General features: G+C 41.7%; 1 protein-coding gene and 1 pseudogene across 8 annotated transcripts in view; one reads left to right on the forward strand and one right to left on the reverse strand.

The window, feature by feature from the left end:
- Nucleotides 1–1,244: 1,244 nt before the first annotated feature.
- On the reverse strand, nucleotides 1,245–18,551 carry LOC123848897 (histone deacetylase complex subunit SAP18-like; annotated as a pseudogene).
- The window catches only part of HERC3 (HECT and RLD domain containing E3 ubiquitin protein ligase 3), a 128,711-nt gene continuing 119,562 nt past the window's right edge, over nucleotides 9,427–18,575 (forward strand). For 5 of the 8 annotated variants that reach the window (XR_010409467.1, XM_064584788.1, XM_064584792.1 and 2 more), the window contains exons 1-2: nucleotides 9,427–9,583; nucleotides 11,970–12,031. The gene's annotated coding sequence lies outside the window, so the exon portion shown is untranslated. Of the gene's footprint in view, nucleotides 9,584–10,322; nucleotides 10,489–10,976; nucleotides 11,120–11,969; nucleotides 12,032–15,351; nucleotides 15,690–17,666; nucleotides 17,755–18,575 lie in introns of those variants that run through there. The other 3 variants (XM_064584790.1, XM_064584789.1, XM_064584791.1) reach the window with 3 other exon arrangements.

The raw sequence follows: 18,575 nt of genomic DNA on the forward strand, positions 1-18,575 counted from the left end.
CCGATGCGGGACTCGATCCAGGGACTCCAGGACCATGACCCGAGCCGAAGGCAGTCGCTCAACCAACTGAGCCACCCAGGCGCCCAGGCAATGTGTTCTTTAAAAAAATTCTGTTTTGGTGTTTTACCGAATATTTTATCAAAGGACTTTTCTCAATATTACAAATACTATTATCTCCACGAAGTGGATATTAAAATAACTTAATATATCATTATCATTGGCAATCTCTTCAAAGAATAAATGAGGTATACAAAGCTTAGGGAGCTTCTAATTAACAGCAACTATTTTTTTTTTTCAGTGATATAAATCATTGAGTCGCTTAGTTGATCTCCTAAGTAAAATGTTTCTCTGGTTAAATTTGATTTCTGTCCTGTATACTAAGAGATCCTTCTCAATGTAGCTTAGATTTAGCATAGCCAAGTCCACTGAATGCTTCAGAGGCTGACCTGGGGTCAGAATCTCTTCCCTAAACAATAAATAATAAATTTATATTATTATATCATATCACATTATATTATATAAATATTATATTATAATATTTATTGTTATTAAACCATAAATAGCAATAAATAAATAAATAAAATAATAATAAACAACAAATAATTTATTTAGGTAACTGGTTTTCCACCTCTGTAGGGACCAAAACAGTTTCCATTTTGTTTTACAATGTAATGTTGACTTAGTGTGCCTGGGTGGCTCAGGTGGTTAAGTGTCTGCCTTCGGCTCCAGTCCAGCAAGGTCCTGGGATTGAGCCCTGCATTGGGCTCCCTGTTCATTGGAGAGCCTGCTTCTCCCTCTCCCTCTGCTGCTCCCCTTGCTTGTGTGCTCTCTCTCTCTCTGTGTCAAATGAATAAATAAAATCTTAAAAAACCCAAAACAATATAATGTTGATTTTTTAAAAAATAAAAATTGTCAAGATTTCCTTTAAAAATACTATGAAAAATCATAAAAAAGTACTATAAGGGAATGGACAAGGTTTGTACTTGATGGAGTTTCCTACAGATATGATTGATTTTCTTGGGTCCTCTCCACAGACATGAAGTTTCATTTTAACATCCAAAGTCTTACTTTGTGGGATAAATAAAATAAATTTAAGTATATTCCAGCTTCTACGTTATACTCATTCATAAAGGGTACCTGTTCTGCTGTAAGATCAAGGAAAATATGATTTGTCTTTAAAGTGACTAGAATTTCAAGGTCACGTCTTATATACATGCAGTCTTTTTTTTTTTTTGATTGCACACATATATTTAACAATACAATTTTACAAAGGATGCTAAGAGCACTTTTCTTCGTATTTTACAGAAGGATCAGAAACATATGGACTTTCTATTAATATCCATACCGTAACACAGTCAAATCTAATTCCTAGACAGATGCATTACAATTTGTTTAGACTTTAAAGGCTTAATGGCAATGATGAGGGGAAGAAGAAGAATTTATTTTACATAACTGAATGAAAAATAATTCAAGAAATAGTAAATAAAATTTAATATGGTCTCATGTGCCTGAAGGAGGTGGTGCCTGATTTGGAGGTGTGACTGCTATGTCCCGATAGTCTCCTATTTGGAACTTCTGTGACTGCAGGGTCATGGAGTCATCAGTCCCCTTCCTCCCAGACATGGTGCTGCCAATCTCCGTTACTCCATAGCCAGGCCTTTTAGGATCTGTAAAAACAATTGCAAAATTGAAGTGTGTGCCCTTCTTTCTAGCTTCTGGGTAGACTTCTTTTACTAAACTAGTCAATTCTTTCAAAGTTGCATCCTTCCAACTGTAGATCTGCAGCTCGCTGGACGGTACGTTTCTGAGGGAAAACTCGTCCATTCGGTGGTGGCAGCCCTTATTGGTGGTAAAAACACGCAGTAGCAGCGGGCACGTTTTCTCCCGGTTCGATCGGTTTCTCCGGCTCCTTAATTTCCTCTTGGGTAACGCGCGACTGCACCACCATCTTCCTCCTACGGCCCGCCTTGTATACATGCAATCTTACATAATTTATATGTTTTCTTAATGAAACTAATAGAGAACTCTGGGTTTACTGATACTATAATAAAATATCAGGGGGAGAGATACTTTGTAAAACGGATTCGGCTAACCTACATTTACTTGCAAAAGGATGTCAATGCTTGTTGGAAAGATCTAGCCAGGGAGTGTAACTCCCCATATATCTTGACTAAGAATAGACTTTGTCAGTTTGGAAATGTCATTCTTTTTGATTGAGTTGACACTTTGGGAAGAACACACACGGAGCTCTCAGAGAAAGGGAACTCTGGGCTAAGATGCCAGATCAGTAAGTCAGTCCTGGCAATCAACCGGGTCAGAGATCACAGCTAGACTGCAATAAAAGCCTATTATAAATGCTTTTTGTAGTAATGTACTTACCTTTGTATGACAAACTGGGTGGCTTAAAACAACAGAAAGGTATTATCTCACAATTCTGGAGGGTGAAGTCCAAAATCAAGGTGTTGGCAGTTGGATGCCTTCAGGAGGCTCTGAAGGAGAATTTACTCTCCATGACTCTCTTCTGGCTTCTGGTGGTTACTTGGCATTTCTTGGCTGGTAGATACCCGTCACTCCAATCTCTATTTTCAATGGTGTTTTTCCTGTGTGTCTCTCTGTGTTCACATGGCCTTCTTATAAGGACATCAGTTATTGGATTTAGGACGTTCCTAATCCTCATTTTATGACCCATGGTCTCATTTTAATGAAACTAATTACATCTGTAAATACCCTATTCCAAATAATTCACATTCTGAAGTGCCAGGTAGACGTGGATTTGGGGGGAAACTATTTAATTCACTACACCTCCCAAACCATTTACCCTCAGTATGGGTACATCAGTACAATCCATCAGAACATGTTAATAAGGCCCAGGGTGCATGTTTCATTCCAGGTACTGGGCAGATTGTTCTAACTGGTTCTAGGCTGATAGCTATATATCTACATTGAAATTTTATCCAGTTAATCAAAAAGGAAACCAGGCAAGAACTTGGGTGGAATAGTACAAATCCACTCCTGAAGGCTACAAAAGAACTCGAAGTACATGCTTATCTGATGGTTGGTCAGTAAGGTCATTTTCTTCTATAAAGCCTGGGACACACTGGTACACATAATAAGGTGATTGATGGCAAAGGTGATTGGACCATAGTGGATTATTACAAGTCATGACACTACGTTTTCTTTTTGAGAAGTGCACAATAAAATGCCTTCTCTGGCTATCATTTTATTGATGGATGAAATAAATTCTGACACTTTGCTTTTTTTTTTTTAAGATTTATTTATTTTTTGGGGTGGAGGGGCAGATGGAGAGGGAGACAGAGAGAATCTTAAGCAGGCTCCATGTTCAGCCCGAGACTGACAGAGAGCTCAGTCTGGATCTCATGACCCTGAGATCATGACCTGAGCCGAAATCAAGAGTCCACTGCTTAACTGACTGAGCCACCCACGTGCCCCACTTTGTCTGCTTTTTATTTTGCTATGGAACTTGGTGAACCTTCAGCTGATTGTTATTGGTATGTGCATGTGTGTGAATAAGAATATGATTAACAACAGTCTGAGTTGGTACAGAACTTCCTTCCTGGAACCTTTTATTTTTGGCAGGTGTGTGGGAAGATTGAGGAGTCACATGACATCAGATAATTTCAGCAAGGACCAACAACCCTAATCATACATTTTTATGCCTTTAGGGAATTTTTGATATGAATGTTTAGAAACATCTTACCTAAGCTGATTTTCAGATGTGTGCCACATGGATTTTTATTTTACTAGAATTTTTTTGGTTTTATTTTTAATTGTTTATATCCCACATATTCTAGTCAAGACATAAAATATAAAATTAATACAGTAAAAATGATGAAGTGAAAACCAAACCAAGACAACCCCATTATTGGTAAGGGGGTTGGACAAAGGCTACTTAGACATTGTGTGTGTATTTAGCTGATACCATCTTTTGTTAGGGAATATTGGCAATACACTATAAAGCCTTAAGACTCTGCCTTCTGCCTGACCTAGCAATTATTCTCTTAGGAATTTATCTTAAGGAAATTATCAAAGGTGAGGGCAAATATTCAGTTATATTCACTATGTGTAGCGATGTTGCACTATTGTTTATAATGGCAAAGAAAGGGAAATGAATACACAATAATAAATTTGTTAAATTACAGTATATCCATTTTGTAGGTAAATGTAATTTACCTACAACTTAAAATGATGTTGTAGAATAGTATTTAATTCTATTGAAGATGTTAAATATATTGTTAAATTCAGAAAGCATTGTGTAAAATGTAGAAAATGAGCCACTTATAGAAATGCATATACATGCATGGGAAAAGGACAAAATATTAAGAACTAAAAAAAGGTGGTGAATGGACTGATCATTTTTATTTTCTTCTTTTTTCCGATATGTATTTTACATATCTTATGTAGTGAATATTTATTACCTTTGTGAAGAGAAAAGCAAGTTTGTTTTCTTTAAGGAGGTAAGAAAATGAGTACAATGGGAAAATGTCATAGGAAAGTTAAAACAAATCTTGAAATGAGGTTACTTCTCAAAATGTATGCAGTAAGATTCTGTACAGATGGGACATACATTTTGTTCCAGGCTTTCAAAAGCCAACCGAAAGAGGGAAACAGAAATAGCCTTAGTATTTATAAGATGATACTATAGTTATCTAAAATATCTGTAAGGTAAGAACAATTTGTTAGTCAACAATTTAAAAGTGAGTAGAATGGCTGATTTCACTGGACTTTTACCTACATATAGGATGAAGACAAATGCTAGAGACCAATGGAAAGTTAAATATCAGTTATCAGTTCCCCTTTATATAAAGGGTAGCCATAAAGTTTGGAAACAGGATACTATTTTATTTTTTTACAGATTCATATTGTTATTTTATGTTATATTATATACCAACTTTACAGACAGAACCCTTCTGATTACTTGCTTCTTCTGGAGTATGTTAAAGATATAGGTTTATTTATTTTTAAAGATTTTATTTACTTGAGAGAGAAAGAGCGAGCTAGCACTAATTGGGGTGAGGTGCAGAGGGAGAGGGAGAAGCAGACTCCCTGCTGAGCAGGGAGCCCAATGTGGGGCTCCATTCGAGGACTCTGGGATCACCACCTGAGCTGAAGGCAGACACTTAACCGACTGAGCCACCCAGGCGCTCCATGGTTTATTTAGTAAAAATTAGAGAAGTCAACCGAGACAACACATTGAATGTGCTTCTGCTAGGATTAGGGAAAATGTGTTACTAAACCACACTCACTGCAACATGAACTATGCATCGCCACAAGGGATAACACACTTACCATATCAGGTAATATCATGGAACATACCATAACACACTTACCATATCAGGTAATATCATGGAACATACCATGTATCATAACGGTAAAACAAGAAACCATTTATTATGTATATTCACCTGTGTTTCCTGAATTTATGGCCAAGTTATAAAACTGTCTAATACTGTTTTATGCATGCCCCTTTGTAATTCCATAGGGTCACTTTAGCTTTTCTAGGATATAATAAAATTCCTTAAATTTAATTTGACCCAGATTTAATCTTTAACGTCAAAAAAAGGGGGTTTTTCATTTTGACGATTTTGATTTGACACAAGTGAACTTCTGGAGAATTTGGTCTTTTTTGCATCTACAAGGGTAAAACAGTTGCCTGATTTTTGGCAGTTAAAATCTGTGCACACTATGCAGCTACACAGCAATAGACATGCTCTTTGCTGTATACCCCCAAGGACTTGTTTTGTCAGTGCAGTCCTAGTGGTAGGTTGGATGCCACTTCCAAGGGTACAAGTTTTGGGACCTTGTAAGAAGAGAAATTCTCAGGGGCGCCTGGGCGGCTCAGTCATTAAGTGTCTGCCTTTGGCTCAGGTCATGATCCCAGGGTCCTAGGATCAAGCCCCACATCGAACCCCACATCGGGCTCCCTGCTCAGCGGGAAGCCTGCTTCTCCCTCTCCCACTCCTCCTGCTTGTGTTCCCTCTCTCGCTGTCTCTGTCAAATAAATAAAATCTTGAAAAAAAGAGAGAGAAATTTTCATGAAAGATGTCACTTCCTAAAGACTTTATTGCATGCACCTTCAGGGACAAACCAAAGCTCACCCTAAAGGCTTTCTTAGGAAATGCTCAACCATCCAATCTTTTTTTAACATTAATATTAACCTATATGACATTACTGAGTTTCTTATATTTATGATAAGGTGGATTTTAAAAAATGCAAAATTAAACTATGAATAGTTTAAAGAAACACAAAGGAATAGTCATAAAGCCTGTAGGCTCTTTGTAGTCAGGAATAATGCTTCTTATCCAGCAATACATATAGAAGACATTAACTAAATATTATAATAATTATTTGATTGATGGCAATATTGATTTACCATGATATTTTTCTTCCAAGTTAGTTTTCACATTAATAAATCAATGCTGTGTGTGATAGGACAGTTTTCAATAAGCTTAGATAATTTAGCCTAGGTATATATAGGCTTCTTGGCTAAACTGTATTAAACAACAAAAAACAGTGAAAACATGTAAAAAATATTTTACAACCAATTTTTCCTTTGAATATTGACTACATGGACAAAATGAGTATTTTGGGAGGTGGAGGACCAAGAAAAACCTTTGTCATTATGTAGCTTTACAGGGTGTGCACATATTGCCTGTCAAATAATCAGTGCTTTCCTTTCCCAGAGGTGAAGACACTTAATTCTTCAAAAGTATACCTGAAAGACAGAATGTTGTGGCCAACCTGTTTTTTCCCCACAAGTTTGATCTGTCTCTAAGTTTACCAAGTTCATGTTTGTCTGCCGGGTAAGTAAGTTAAACACAGGAAACAATCATCATTAAACACTATTCCTACTGTGCTGAGAATTTCTTTCAATTCAAAATAGGCACATGCATTTCAAAAAGTGAGCTGTTAAAAATGGGGCAAATGGGTATCTGTTCAGGTGGAAGCGTAGTAGCCCTGGGTATCATCCCCTGGTCACTGGGGATTCCTCATTTGTCCAGTGCTAGAGCTGGACCACATGATCCCTTCTGCCTGTCAAAGGTTACAGTTATAATTTATCACATCTCTTACTGATTTTTTGTTTTCCAGTATCTTTTAATGTAAATTTTTTAAACATACAGAGAAATTGGAAGTAATGTACAATGAACACCCATCTCTACCTACCATGTAGAGTCTATAATTAACATCTTGGGATACTGGATTTGTTACATGTATATCCAGCTATCCATCTCTCTATCCATCCTTCAATCCATCTTTTAAAATGTACATTTCAAAATAAGTTACAGATTATCAGTATACTTCCTCCTAAATACATCAGTGTGCATAGCATTAACTGGACGTCAGTTTTGCTTACAGTTGTTTTTTAGGTTAAATCTTTTATTTTTAACATGAATGTTTTCTTTCATAACATTTATCTTGGTTAGCAACTATGTACTCCTTGGTATATTTATTTGGTCAATGTTTGCCTCCCCCTTGAAGGCAACAGGGACTGTGCCGTTTTGCTCACCAAGATATCCACAGGGGCTGGTATTACAGTAGATGCTCAATATACAGTATATTTGTTAGGGAACATATGGGAAGTCAGAAAGAAATGGATGGGGCTATAGAAATTCCAAGAAAAAGTAAACCATGGCCTCTCAAACCAGTATAAATATCTGTTATTAAGATTATTGTTGGTGCTGAGGCCATTGAAAGCATTTTGGTAAATGGAGAAGGACATGCTTGCTAAGGAAATTGGCATTTTATGTTGGTTCAATTAAGAAAATAAAATGAAGTACTCTGAGTATCTTCACTGATTGTTCTACATATAAATAAGTTCCTAGGGTTCTGGATGTTTATTTGGTAAGGAAGCTTATAGTACCTCAGTTTGTAATTTAGACATACTTATATCCCACCTCCAGGCTTGAGTCTTTGATAACCAACTTTTCTCTCAAGATGAAATTTCATATGAAAACACTTAAGCCATGAGGCAAATATATTGACCTAAATGCTGACTGATTACAAACCTCATATTTGGCACATGAAAATAGAATCTCGCTCTCCCCTTCTCAACCATGAGGAACCTCCCTTCCTACCATGACTCCTCTCTGGCTATTCCCCCAGCTCCTTTTCGTGATACCATCTCTAGATTAGGATTATGTCTTTGTGAGATATCTAGACTTCTGTGAGACAGCATAAGGGAATCTTGTTAATCTTGTCCCCAGTGTTTCTAAAGTTGTCCAGTGTGATTCAAACTTCAAAGGCTGAAATTTTCTTAGATGACCTTAGCTACCTGATAATTTGAGATTTTGCTTTTCTTATCTTTCTTGTCCCAAGAGCATGTGACAACTTGCTTTATTTCATTGAGAGTTCATAGGTCAGCCAACATTGACCCATCCCCGGAATATACCACCCCTCAAAACTTTTTTTTTTTTTTTTTGCCTGGTCAATCTATCAGAGTTCCAGAACAGGTAATTGCAGACTTGACCTGATTTGAACGTCCTTGTGAAGAATCTGGCCTCAAAGGACCTCTCCAGTTCAAATAACAGGTTACAGAAATTCAGCCACTAGGAAAGCCATTCTTTTGGGTTAGAGTGGTACTTTCCCAGTGTGTTCTGCTTCTGTGCTTAAGGGGAGAGTGGGGGGACAACAGATACATGAAGTCATCTCTGTGAGAATATTTTCTTCAAAAGGACACGGACCAAGGGAACTCTGAAAGCACTGTGACCTTGGGGAGGAGAAGAAAGCTCTGAGATTCAGTGCCATGGAAAGTAGGGGAGGACAAACTTCTTTATCCATTGAAGAAGCCACATGGTGTCTTTCAGATGATAAGATTTAAGTCATCTACTCAGTGCCTTCTTTTCATGCTCTCCCAGCCCCACTCTCCAGTCTCCCAAGCCCTCCTTGCTTCGACCCCCAACTCTCCAGGAGGGCCCAGGCAGTGCGGGCCTCTGCACCCGACTTCTTCCCGCCTCTCTCCCACCGCGCGGCCCCGCGCTTCCTCCAGTCTTCCGAAGACGTATGAGACAGAAGACTCCTCCACTGCGGAATAAAACGCTCACTAACTCACCCTCAGTTGTCACCCGCTAGACTTTCCTCCCATGCTCAAGGCTTTTGGTCACCTCTGCATAAATATTAAGATCCAGAACCCAGAACCTGAAAAACCGACCGCTGATCAGTCCCGCTCGCTTCCCCGTCAGTGAAAAGCAATCCTATTCCGGCGCGAATGCCCTGTGTCTAGCAGCCGGTTCCCGGCCGACACACGCCCGCGCCGCTGTCCCCTCGCGGGCCCGCGGGTCCTGTCACCTCGGGCTGCCCCCGCCTCTCTCCCGGGCCTGGGCCTCTCCCCGCCTCCCGCCCGCGGACCTCGCCGCCCCGCCTCCGCCGCGGCCGCCATTGGTGCCAATCCGCCCCAGAAGGGCGCCCATTGGCCGGGTGGGAAGTCATTCGCCCAGCACATTCCGCCGCCCGCAGGCTTGCGGGGAAACTTCCTTATTATTGTGACGCCGAAAACGGAGAAACCCCGAGCCGGGCCACAGGGGCTGTCACAGTCGGACTCCCGAGCGGCGGTTCGGCGGCCGCCAAGGTACGCGGGGCGGGGGCCGGGGTTCCAGGGAAGAAGGCACCGCGGCGCTGCAGCCGCGCGACCGCCGCGTTCCGCGGGGCACGGCTGTCAGCGCGCGGCTTTCGGAGGGGCAGCTGCGGTTGCAGGGCGCTCCCCGCGACGACCTGGCGCCGGGCGCGCGGGGAGGTCGGGGCGCGGGAGGCAGGCGGCGGAGCTGCGCCGGGGCCGGGCGCGCTGGGTGCCCTTCGGCTCCGCGCGCGCCTCCCTGGCGTTCTCGGGGCTTGCCCTCTGACCGAAACAGCCCCCGCGCCCGGAAAGGCCGGAAGCAGCCTTAAAAATGGGAGCGCTCCCCCACCCCAACTCGGCTGCGTGCAGACCGGGAGGAATTGCGACGCAGAAAGTCAAAAAGAGGATCCTCCCCTTCCTCCTCGCCTGTCCCTCTTTGAATTCCGGGGCTCCGGTGACACCCTCGCGGGGAGGAACGCGGACCTTTCCCCGCGTAATGGGAACCGGCGAGGCCTCCGCATTTGGGGGGAACCCCGGCGGCCGCGAGGAGTTTGCAGTGAGGACGCGGGGCTCGGCGTCTGAGCTGACAGCGCCGGTGGGGCCGCGGCGCCCGCCACCACCCACCCCGCGGAGGCTGTGCCGGGCTCGCCTCGCCCCAGTCCGCCTGCGGGGCGGAGCCGGGGCGAGGGTGTGTGTGGACACGTGTGTGTGCGTGTGTGTGTGCGGACACGTAAGTGCGTGGACGGGCGCGGGGGTGTCAGGAGCTGGGACGTTCGGGGGCAGGTGGCACTTTGAGTCACTTGTAAACGTGTGGAGTGGGCAAACCGGGACAACTGACAGAGAAGAGCATGTGTAACCTGAAACAGATGAGCCAGGGAGCGCGGTGAGCAGCACCTGAAGCAACTGTGCAGTGATTCTGGGTATGCACCGCGGGCCCCGGGCAATGTGTATTTGAACTTTGCTTTTGGTCTATCACGGTTTTTGGCTGTTTTCTGGTTACATTGTTCTTTAGCTTTTAAATCAGCCCCATTCGGAAGTACCTTGAATTCATAGCTAAGCAAGCCTTTCAGGATTTTGCTTGCATTCGTTACACACGGAATGCTTTAGCAAAGACGATTCGAGAGCTCTCTTCCATTTTTGTATGTCTTCTGGCTCCTTCCACAAATAGGAAGCTATTTCTAGAACCTTTCTTTTGATGATTTGATAACATCAGTGAACTGATTTTTAACTCCAGACTGAGAAGAAAGAAAAGTGAAATAAAATGAGGATTGGCAGCCTTTTTAAATGCAGTGACTCTGGAGAGAGATGTCTTGTTTTAGTAGGCAGATTACTGTGAAGCTTTCTCTCTTCTTGTACTTTATTTTACCCTGGGGGCAGGGGAATGACATTATAAATCAGAAAAGGGGAGTAATATATTTAACCTCCTTCTAAAGCAAAATAGATGAATTACACATTATTGTCTGACCCCACTAAGGCTAGGAACCTTCTGGAGAAACTATGCAGGAATCAAGGAGGAAGGCTCACAGACTCTTTGGCAAAACTCCTCCTTTGGTATGTAAAAAAGAAACCATCGATTAGCATACAGTTTTACTTGTTATGTATGTAGTTGGGTTTTTATTTTTGAAAAAAGAAACAGATTCTAAAATGTTCCAAATGGTGTGGGGAGTCTTTGGTTATAGCATTTCTTTCTGAGTAACAAATTTAAATTTCTTAAGATTCGCATAAGAATTAAAAAGAATTTTAAAAAGATGAGAGTTGCACTCCTGAAGATATAAGATAGTTTTGCTGCAGTTTCAGAAATAAAAGTAATATTCTCCAAATTGAACGGGATTTCCTACATAAAAGATAGAAATAAAGTTACGATGATAATACATTAAAATTATGGAGGACTTTTTTCTTTTGAGAGACTTAAGGTGCCTCTCAGATAGTCTCATCTTGTTTTGCCTGAAAGAGGATGTGGTGATGACAGGAATGAAAGAGAAAGTCTTCAAAAACAGTTCTGGCAAAATAAGCTATACTGTGTGTGGTACATGGAAAAAAATGGAGGAAAATAGACAAAATTGAATTATTTTTCAAAATTTTCTCTTTTTAACCTAAATGGGAGATTTAAAAATAATTTTATTTTTCCTTTATATTTACTACAAATACCAGTAATTTTTTAAGGTGCTACCTGTGTCTCAAGTTCACCTTTAGAGGTGACATCTTTGTAGTTGGTTAGAGATTATCTTACTGGTACTTAACCAAACTCCAGTCTTAAGGTGCAGTTATTGGGGAATATTTAAGCTTGCATAATATAAAGATGTTCTTATTTTCAGAAGTTTACTTCTCATTTTCTTTTCAATAACATGAAAGCACTTTGTGGCACCGTGCTAATGTTAATTATGATTTCTTTAACTTGCAGGTCTTCAAGGTGAGGGAAAACCATTCTGGCTTCTAGTCCAAATGCCAAGGGTGTGACCTGTGGTGAGTTACCTAATTTCTCTGAATCCAGTTTCCTCATCTTTTTTTTTTTTTTTCCCTAAGATTTTATTTATTTATTTGAAAGAGAGAGACAGAGATAGTGAAAGAGCACAGGTGGGGAGGAGAGGGAGAAGCAGACTCCCCGCCGAACAGGGAGCCCGATGCGGAACTTGATCCCGGGACCCTGGGATCATGACCTGAGCTGAAGGCAGACGCTCAACCGACTGAGCCACTCAGGCGCCCCCAGTTTCCTCATCTTGTACATGGAGATAATATCTAACTCACAGAATCGACAAGAGGATTAAACAAGATAAACTATGTAAAGGACTCATGTTAGTATAGCTGCCTAGATAGGGACCTTAACAAATCCTTAATGACTTCCCTTTGCTGTGATGTAGTGAAGAGAACAAGGTGAGCCCAGGAAGTAGGAGACCTAGTTTCTGGTCTCTGCTTCAACCACTTACTTCTCAGAGGACCGAAGTTACTTGGCCTCGGAAGGCTTCAGCTGCCATTAAAATGAGGTTAGGAATGTAAGTTTCTTGCCTAGAGGTTGGATCAAATAGACTTTTAAGGTCTTTTTAATAAGATAATCCCTTTGATGATATAATTCTGTTGTCTTTAGACATTGACTGCATTTGGAAATAGTACTTACTGGTGTCAGGGGCATGTGTTTCTCTGTGTGAACCAGTAACTGGATTAATATTGTAAGTCAGGGTGGATATGGAGGAAAGTCTGGCTATCTATGAGATTGTTTTACTCACCTCTCCCCCGTCTCTGGCTAACATAGGTTCTGTTTGCCTATAAACATGGCCGGTGATTCAGCTAATATAAGCTCACTAACTGTAGGCAGTTTTCTTTAAACATTTATTTTCAAAATTGGTGAAAGGGTGGGCGCCTGGGTGGCTCAGTTGGTTACGCGACTGCCTTCGGCTCAGGTCATGGTCCTGGAGTCCCTGGATCGAGTCCCGCATCGGGCTCCCTGCTCGGCAGGGAGCCTGCTTCTCCCTCTCTCTCATGTGCTCTCTGTCTCTCTCATTCTCTCTGTCTCAAATAAATAAATAAAATCTTAAAAAAAAAAATTGGTGAAAGGGTGGAACTTGGCTTCATTTTGTTTGTGAGATGGTATCGTGTCATGTTTAAGAGCATGGACTCTGGAGTCTAGAGGAGATTTGAATCTTGCCTTTGCCATTTACTAAGTTTCTATTTCAACTACTTTTTTTTTTTTAAAGATTTTATTTATTTGACAGAGAGAGCACAAGCAGAGGGAGAGAGAGGGAGAAGCAGGTTCCCTGCTGAGCAAGGAGCCCGATGTGGGGCTCGATCCCAGGACCCTGGGATTATGACCTGGGCCGAAGGCAGCTGCTTAACCGACTGAGCCACCCAGGCGTCTCTCAACTACTTATTTACATGTAGTGTCTTGGGCATTTAACCTTGCTAAGCCTTGAAGTTATTGTAAAGGGCAAACTAAATAATCTGTGTGAAGTTTTTAGCAAGACTCAGACACAGAGTAGTATTCTTCTTTATTTAGCAACTATTGAGCCCCTACTGTGTGGCAGACACTTCTCTAAGGATTGGGAAATGAACAAAAGAAGCTCAGTCCTGGGCGCCTGGGTGGCTCAGTTGGTTAAGCGACTGCCTTCGGCTCAGGTCATGATCCTGGAGTCCCGGGGTCGAGTCCCGCATCGGGCTCCCTGCTCGGCAGGGAGTCTGCTTCTCCCTCTGACCCTCCTCCCTCTCATGCTCTCTGTCTCTCATTCTCTCTGTCTCAAATAAATAAATAAAATCTTTAAAAAAAAAAAAAAAAGCTCAGTCCTTCCTTCACAGAGCTTTCATTCCTGAATTCTAGCATGCTGGTGCTATTGAGAAACACCACCCTTTACTGACAGCTTCAATTGTAGAAGGCATTCTACTTTCAGATCTGCTAAAACGTGGTGAAGGAGGCTGCATTTTAGAATGGAGGAAATACAGTATTATTTTTTTGTTACTGCATAGGGAATGTTTCTCTAGTATTACCTGGAAAACAAAACTGTTAACAAACTGAAGTTGTGGGAGTGCTGCTTTTCCCTGATTTGGGTTCACGTCACGAGGGCACTTAGCAAGCAGCGCTGGGCTCTTGCACTTTGCTGAGAACTGGAGACCCAGAGATGAGTGAAACCTATCCCTGCCATGGAGAAGCTCCCAGCCTGTGTACAGGTGGAAATTGGTGGGTGAGATGCAAGAAGCAGCAACACTACCTCAGTAGTACTTTTCCGTTTCTTTTATTGTGAAGTAATTGTAGCCATAAGACAATATATGTAATATATGTGCTAAGAGGCAACAATAAAAGGACAGAAGCAGAACATTAGCCATGGTGTCGAAGCTCCCATTGTGCTCCTTCCACACTGTACCCTCCAGCTCTCTTGGCTCCATAATCATTACCTTGTATTTTGTATTTATCAATTTTTTTTTTTCTTTTCTTCATGGCTTTGCCACCACTAATGTTTTTATCTACAAATACTTGTTATACTTGTGTTCGGACTTTGTAAAAATTCATCATTCTCTAAATTCTTCTGTAAAATTTTTCCCCTCAACATTGCTTTCAAGGTTTAGCTTCATTGGTGCTTGTAGAGTGCATTTATTTTTGACTGTTGTGCCACAGTTTATCCATTTCCTTATTGATGGACATTTGGGTTGTCTTTGTTTTACCGATTTCAAACAGTGCTGATACAGACATTCTTGTGCATATATCTTAAGGTACATGTCCGGGGGGTTCTTGCTTCATTGTAGAATAAGGTAGCCACTAGCCATATATGACTTGGATTCAAATTAAAAGTCATTTCAGTCCCTCAGTTGCATTAGCCACATTTCAGGTGTTCAGTAGCCTTGTGTGGCTAGTGGCTACCATACTGGACGGTGTAGGTATGTAACATTTCCATCTTTGGAGAAAGTTCCGTTTCCAGCTTTCACTCATCTTTGTATCTCCAGTTCTCAGCATGGCGCAGGAGCCCCGTAGGTGCTTGGTAAGTTGGATTTCGTTGTTCATATGGGTAGGAGTGAAACTGCCATGCTGTGGGCTCTTCACATCTTCACCTGCACTAGATAATGCCACCTTGTTTTCCAAAGCGGTTATGTCAATTTACACTCCCACCAGCTTTGTCTAAGAGTCCTGGTTGCTTCATATTTCTCACTTGGCACGGTCAGACTTTTCAGTTCTTGCCGGGCTGGTCAAGTGTCTTGAAGGCAGCCCAGAGTTTACACAGACGGCAGAGAGATCATTCTTCTAGCTTCACAGGGCCCAGCACCAGGTAGTGAAGAAGGTACCATCTGTAATGGTCCCTTCTGGGGAGGGCTAGAAATGGTTCCTGTGCTTTCTAAAAGAGTCAGAGAACCAAAGTGCAGCTGAAGCGAAGGAGAGAGAGAGAGCGGCAAGGAGCGGAGTCTCAGGATTGAAAACTTCTCTTTGCTTTCTCTGCCATTTCTGTCTGGTAAGTAACCTTTTTAACAATAAAGCATGTCATCACAATGAATCTTTTTTGTCACTGGAATTAATTCTGCATTTGAATTTCGGCTCCAGATTTATTTCAAGCTTTGATTTGGGGAGGGCCTGCAGAGCTCTGAAGCCTTGTGCATTGCCTTTTCCTACTGTTGAAAAAGATCCCCCTTCTGCCCATACACCATGCAGGTAATGGCTTCTAAGCTTATTTGAAAGGACGCTTATCCCTATTATGAATGAGATTAGAAGTCCTGCCCGAGTGTTATTTAGGTTCCAGTGGCTTTCAGACAAGGAATAAGAATCAGTCATTAAGGCTGCTGTGTGCATGGTCTGATTAATGAGACAAAATTTAGGAATTGCAGCTTATCTTTTAGCATTCAGCTTACTAGGACTGATAAAAAGAGTTTTATCTACCTGCGCCCCCCACCCAGAATTTGCAAGAAAAGACATGCGGAAAACTTTGTCCTAGCAACCTCGAATCCCCTTCATGAAAGTTATGACAGATGGTGGTAGTGCTGCTTTGCTGTGGCACAGACTTGGCGGAACATAGCTAATGCTAAGCACGGGGAGGAAGAAAGGAGTCATACCCCCAGCCTCTTTTGGGGGCTGTCCTGTTTGCTGAGGGTCTCGGGGAAGAACACTAGGACTAGGGAGTAACAGTGATAGAGCAGTTGACATTTATTGGTCAGTTAGTCCTGTGTGTTGGGCATCGTGCTAAGCACCCTTCTCCCCATTTTGGAAACAGGAAACAGTGGCTAATACCTTCCCCAAGATTTCATAGCTAGCATGTGGTTAATTCAGGCTTGAACTTTAGTCCTTTTGACCTTTAAACCCTGCTGAGATTATCCTGAATCTTTTACCAAAATAGATGAGGAGAAGGGCTGGGAAAAGTACCAGGTGTGACATGGAGGGAACAGAACATCTTCCTTCCTTTTGCTTTGTGATGCGGAAGTCAGGCAGGAAAAGGAGGGGCTGGGACCGCAGTGGTTGGCGTAGGTGCTGAGCCAGAGTGCAGTCCTGTATCCTTCTGCAGCACTGTTCATAATTGTGTGTTCTGAAAGGAAGGAGAATATTCCACTCCTCTAGGAGCAAGGGAGAGACAGTGGGTGAGGAAAAATGGGTGGGAGGACCTGGGAGAGCAAAATTCCAAGTGATGAAGAACATTGCTGAAGCTAGACCTTAAATTCACAGATGCCAGTCCCTGCTAGATTTGGGGGTTCTTCTAGGGTGTAATTTTAAGTGAAAGCTGTATTAACGGCTGCTTCTCTGCACTGCGCTGAACTTCTCTCCTGAAAGCCAGATGATTTTAGTGCCTCCTGCCATAGTTTTGGCAGAGCATCCTGATGACCTAGATCACACTTCTAATTAGGGTTTTTAATCCATTCATGGGAATACATTTTATTTGTGGTTCCTCCTTCGTTACTTCTCCTAGTAAGTAGTTGTTATTTGACTACTTGAAAATTCCATTACTATAACTCAGGTGGGAAGGATTTTTGAAGTTTTCTTGAACAATAGTTCTATTTGTCTTTTTTGAAATGAATGGTAGTAAAATCAGGATGAGGCCATACATCAGGCTGCTTACTCAGGCTTGCAGTTGGCCAAAGCACCCAGAGTTCAGCTGACTCTCAAAGACTAACTCATGCTAAAAAAACTTACAAGAAGCTAATACATCCAGGATGCTAAATTAATAATGAGAAGTAGAAATGCCAAGAAGGCTGGGACATTTGGGTCAGCTGGTCACGGTGTTCTTTCCCCATAGTAGAAGCTGCCTTGGAAACCAAGTTATTTAAGGTGCTTGTTAATTATGGAATCTAAGTATGGCAAGTGGCTGGGTGAATTTAATGACTAATGTTATGGAGTCTGATCTACCCACCTCCACTATTGGGCAGTGATTACTTAGCATTTCACATGGGTTCACTGGTAATGGTGCCCTTTTTCTCTGGACGGTACTGGAGACATTGGGAAGTTCTGACCCTTTGGCTGGTGCCTTATTTTCTAGGTTCCTTATTCGATGGCATAATGGTCATGAGCACAGACTCTGGGCTTAAATCCTAACTCTGCCATTGCCTAGTTGTGTGATTTAGTCAAGTCCCTTCATTCTCTGTTTTATTATCTTTTTCTTTTCCTTTATCCTTTCTTTCTGGTTCCACTTTTTTTCATTTATAGGTTAGACATGATAAGAGCAGCACCTACCTCATAGAAGATGAAATGAGTTAATATCTGTGAAGCACATGGAAAAAGTGCCAGGCTCAGAGTAAGCTCAAATTAAGTCTTACCTGCTGTTATTATTAATAATGTAATTATTAATATTATCAGTCAGGACTTTTTAAAAAATTTCAAGTGACAGAAATCCAATTTGAACAATCTTAAATAAACACAAAAGGGAGATTCAGACTGTATACAGTTGATTTTTGTTCTTCGTGGTAGTTGTGTTCTACAAAGCCACTGCGAACACTGAATTAGTGAATACTGAGCTACTGCTCTTATAGAAATACAGGGTTAGTTAGGTTCCTGCTGAGAGCCTCTGCTCAGCCAATCCGTATATGACCTTGTTTTGTGTGTGTTTTATGCGTATTTCTGTTTAGATGCCCAGTTTAATATGTATTTTTCACAAGTGATTAATTGTATACAATATTTCTTTATGACAGAACTCTAGCTAAGAGGGTTTTTAACATTTTTCTGATCCTCGGTAACGCGACGGTGTACTTCTTTGGCTTTCAGCCTCCCAGCAATGCCGTCCACCACACACTGCAATCATCTCGTGAATCCACAGATTCAGCTACTTTTCCGTCTTTCTGTAGCTTCATTATGCACTGTAGATGTTACTTTAGCACTTTCCACAGCCACCACATGTGTAGATCAGCAGATTCCTTCTTCCTTTTCTTAGATCTATCCCATGATTGATTCATTAACATTGAACTCACAGCCAACAGCACTATGCCTCATGCGCGAGTGAAGCTCGTCTAACCCATGTATTTTCTTGGTGAGGTACAGCACAGCCTTCTTGTACTTAGGAACACTAGGCAGCATCAGCGCTGTGCTTGGTGGCATTTTAAGTAGCAAAATCACCAACAA

This window comes from Mirounga angustirostris, unplaced genomic scaffold (assembly GCF_029215605.1).
Source record: "Mirounga angustirostris isolate CCGP_5_RB_7025 unplaced genomic scaffold, mMirAng1.0.hap1 SCAF_2, whole genome shotgun sequence".
NCBI lineage: Eukaryota > Metazoa > Chordata > Mammalia > Carnivora > Phocidae > Mirounga > Mirounga angustirostris.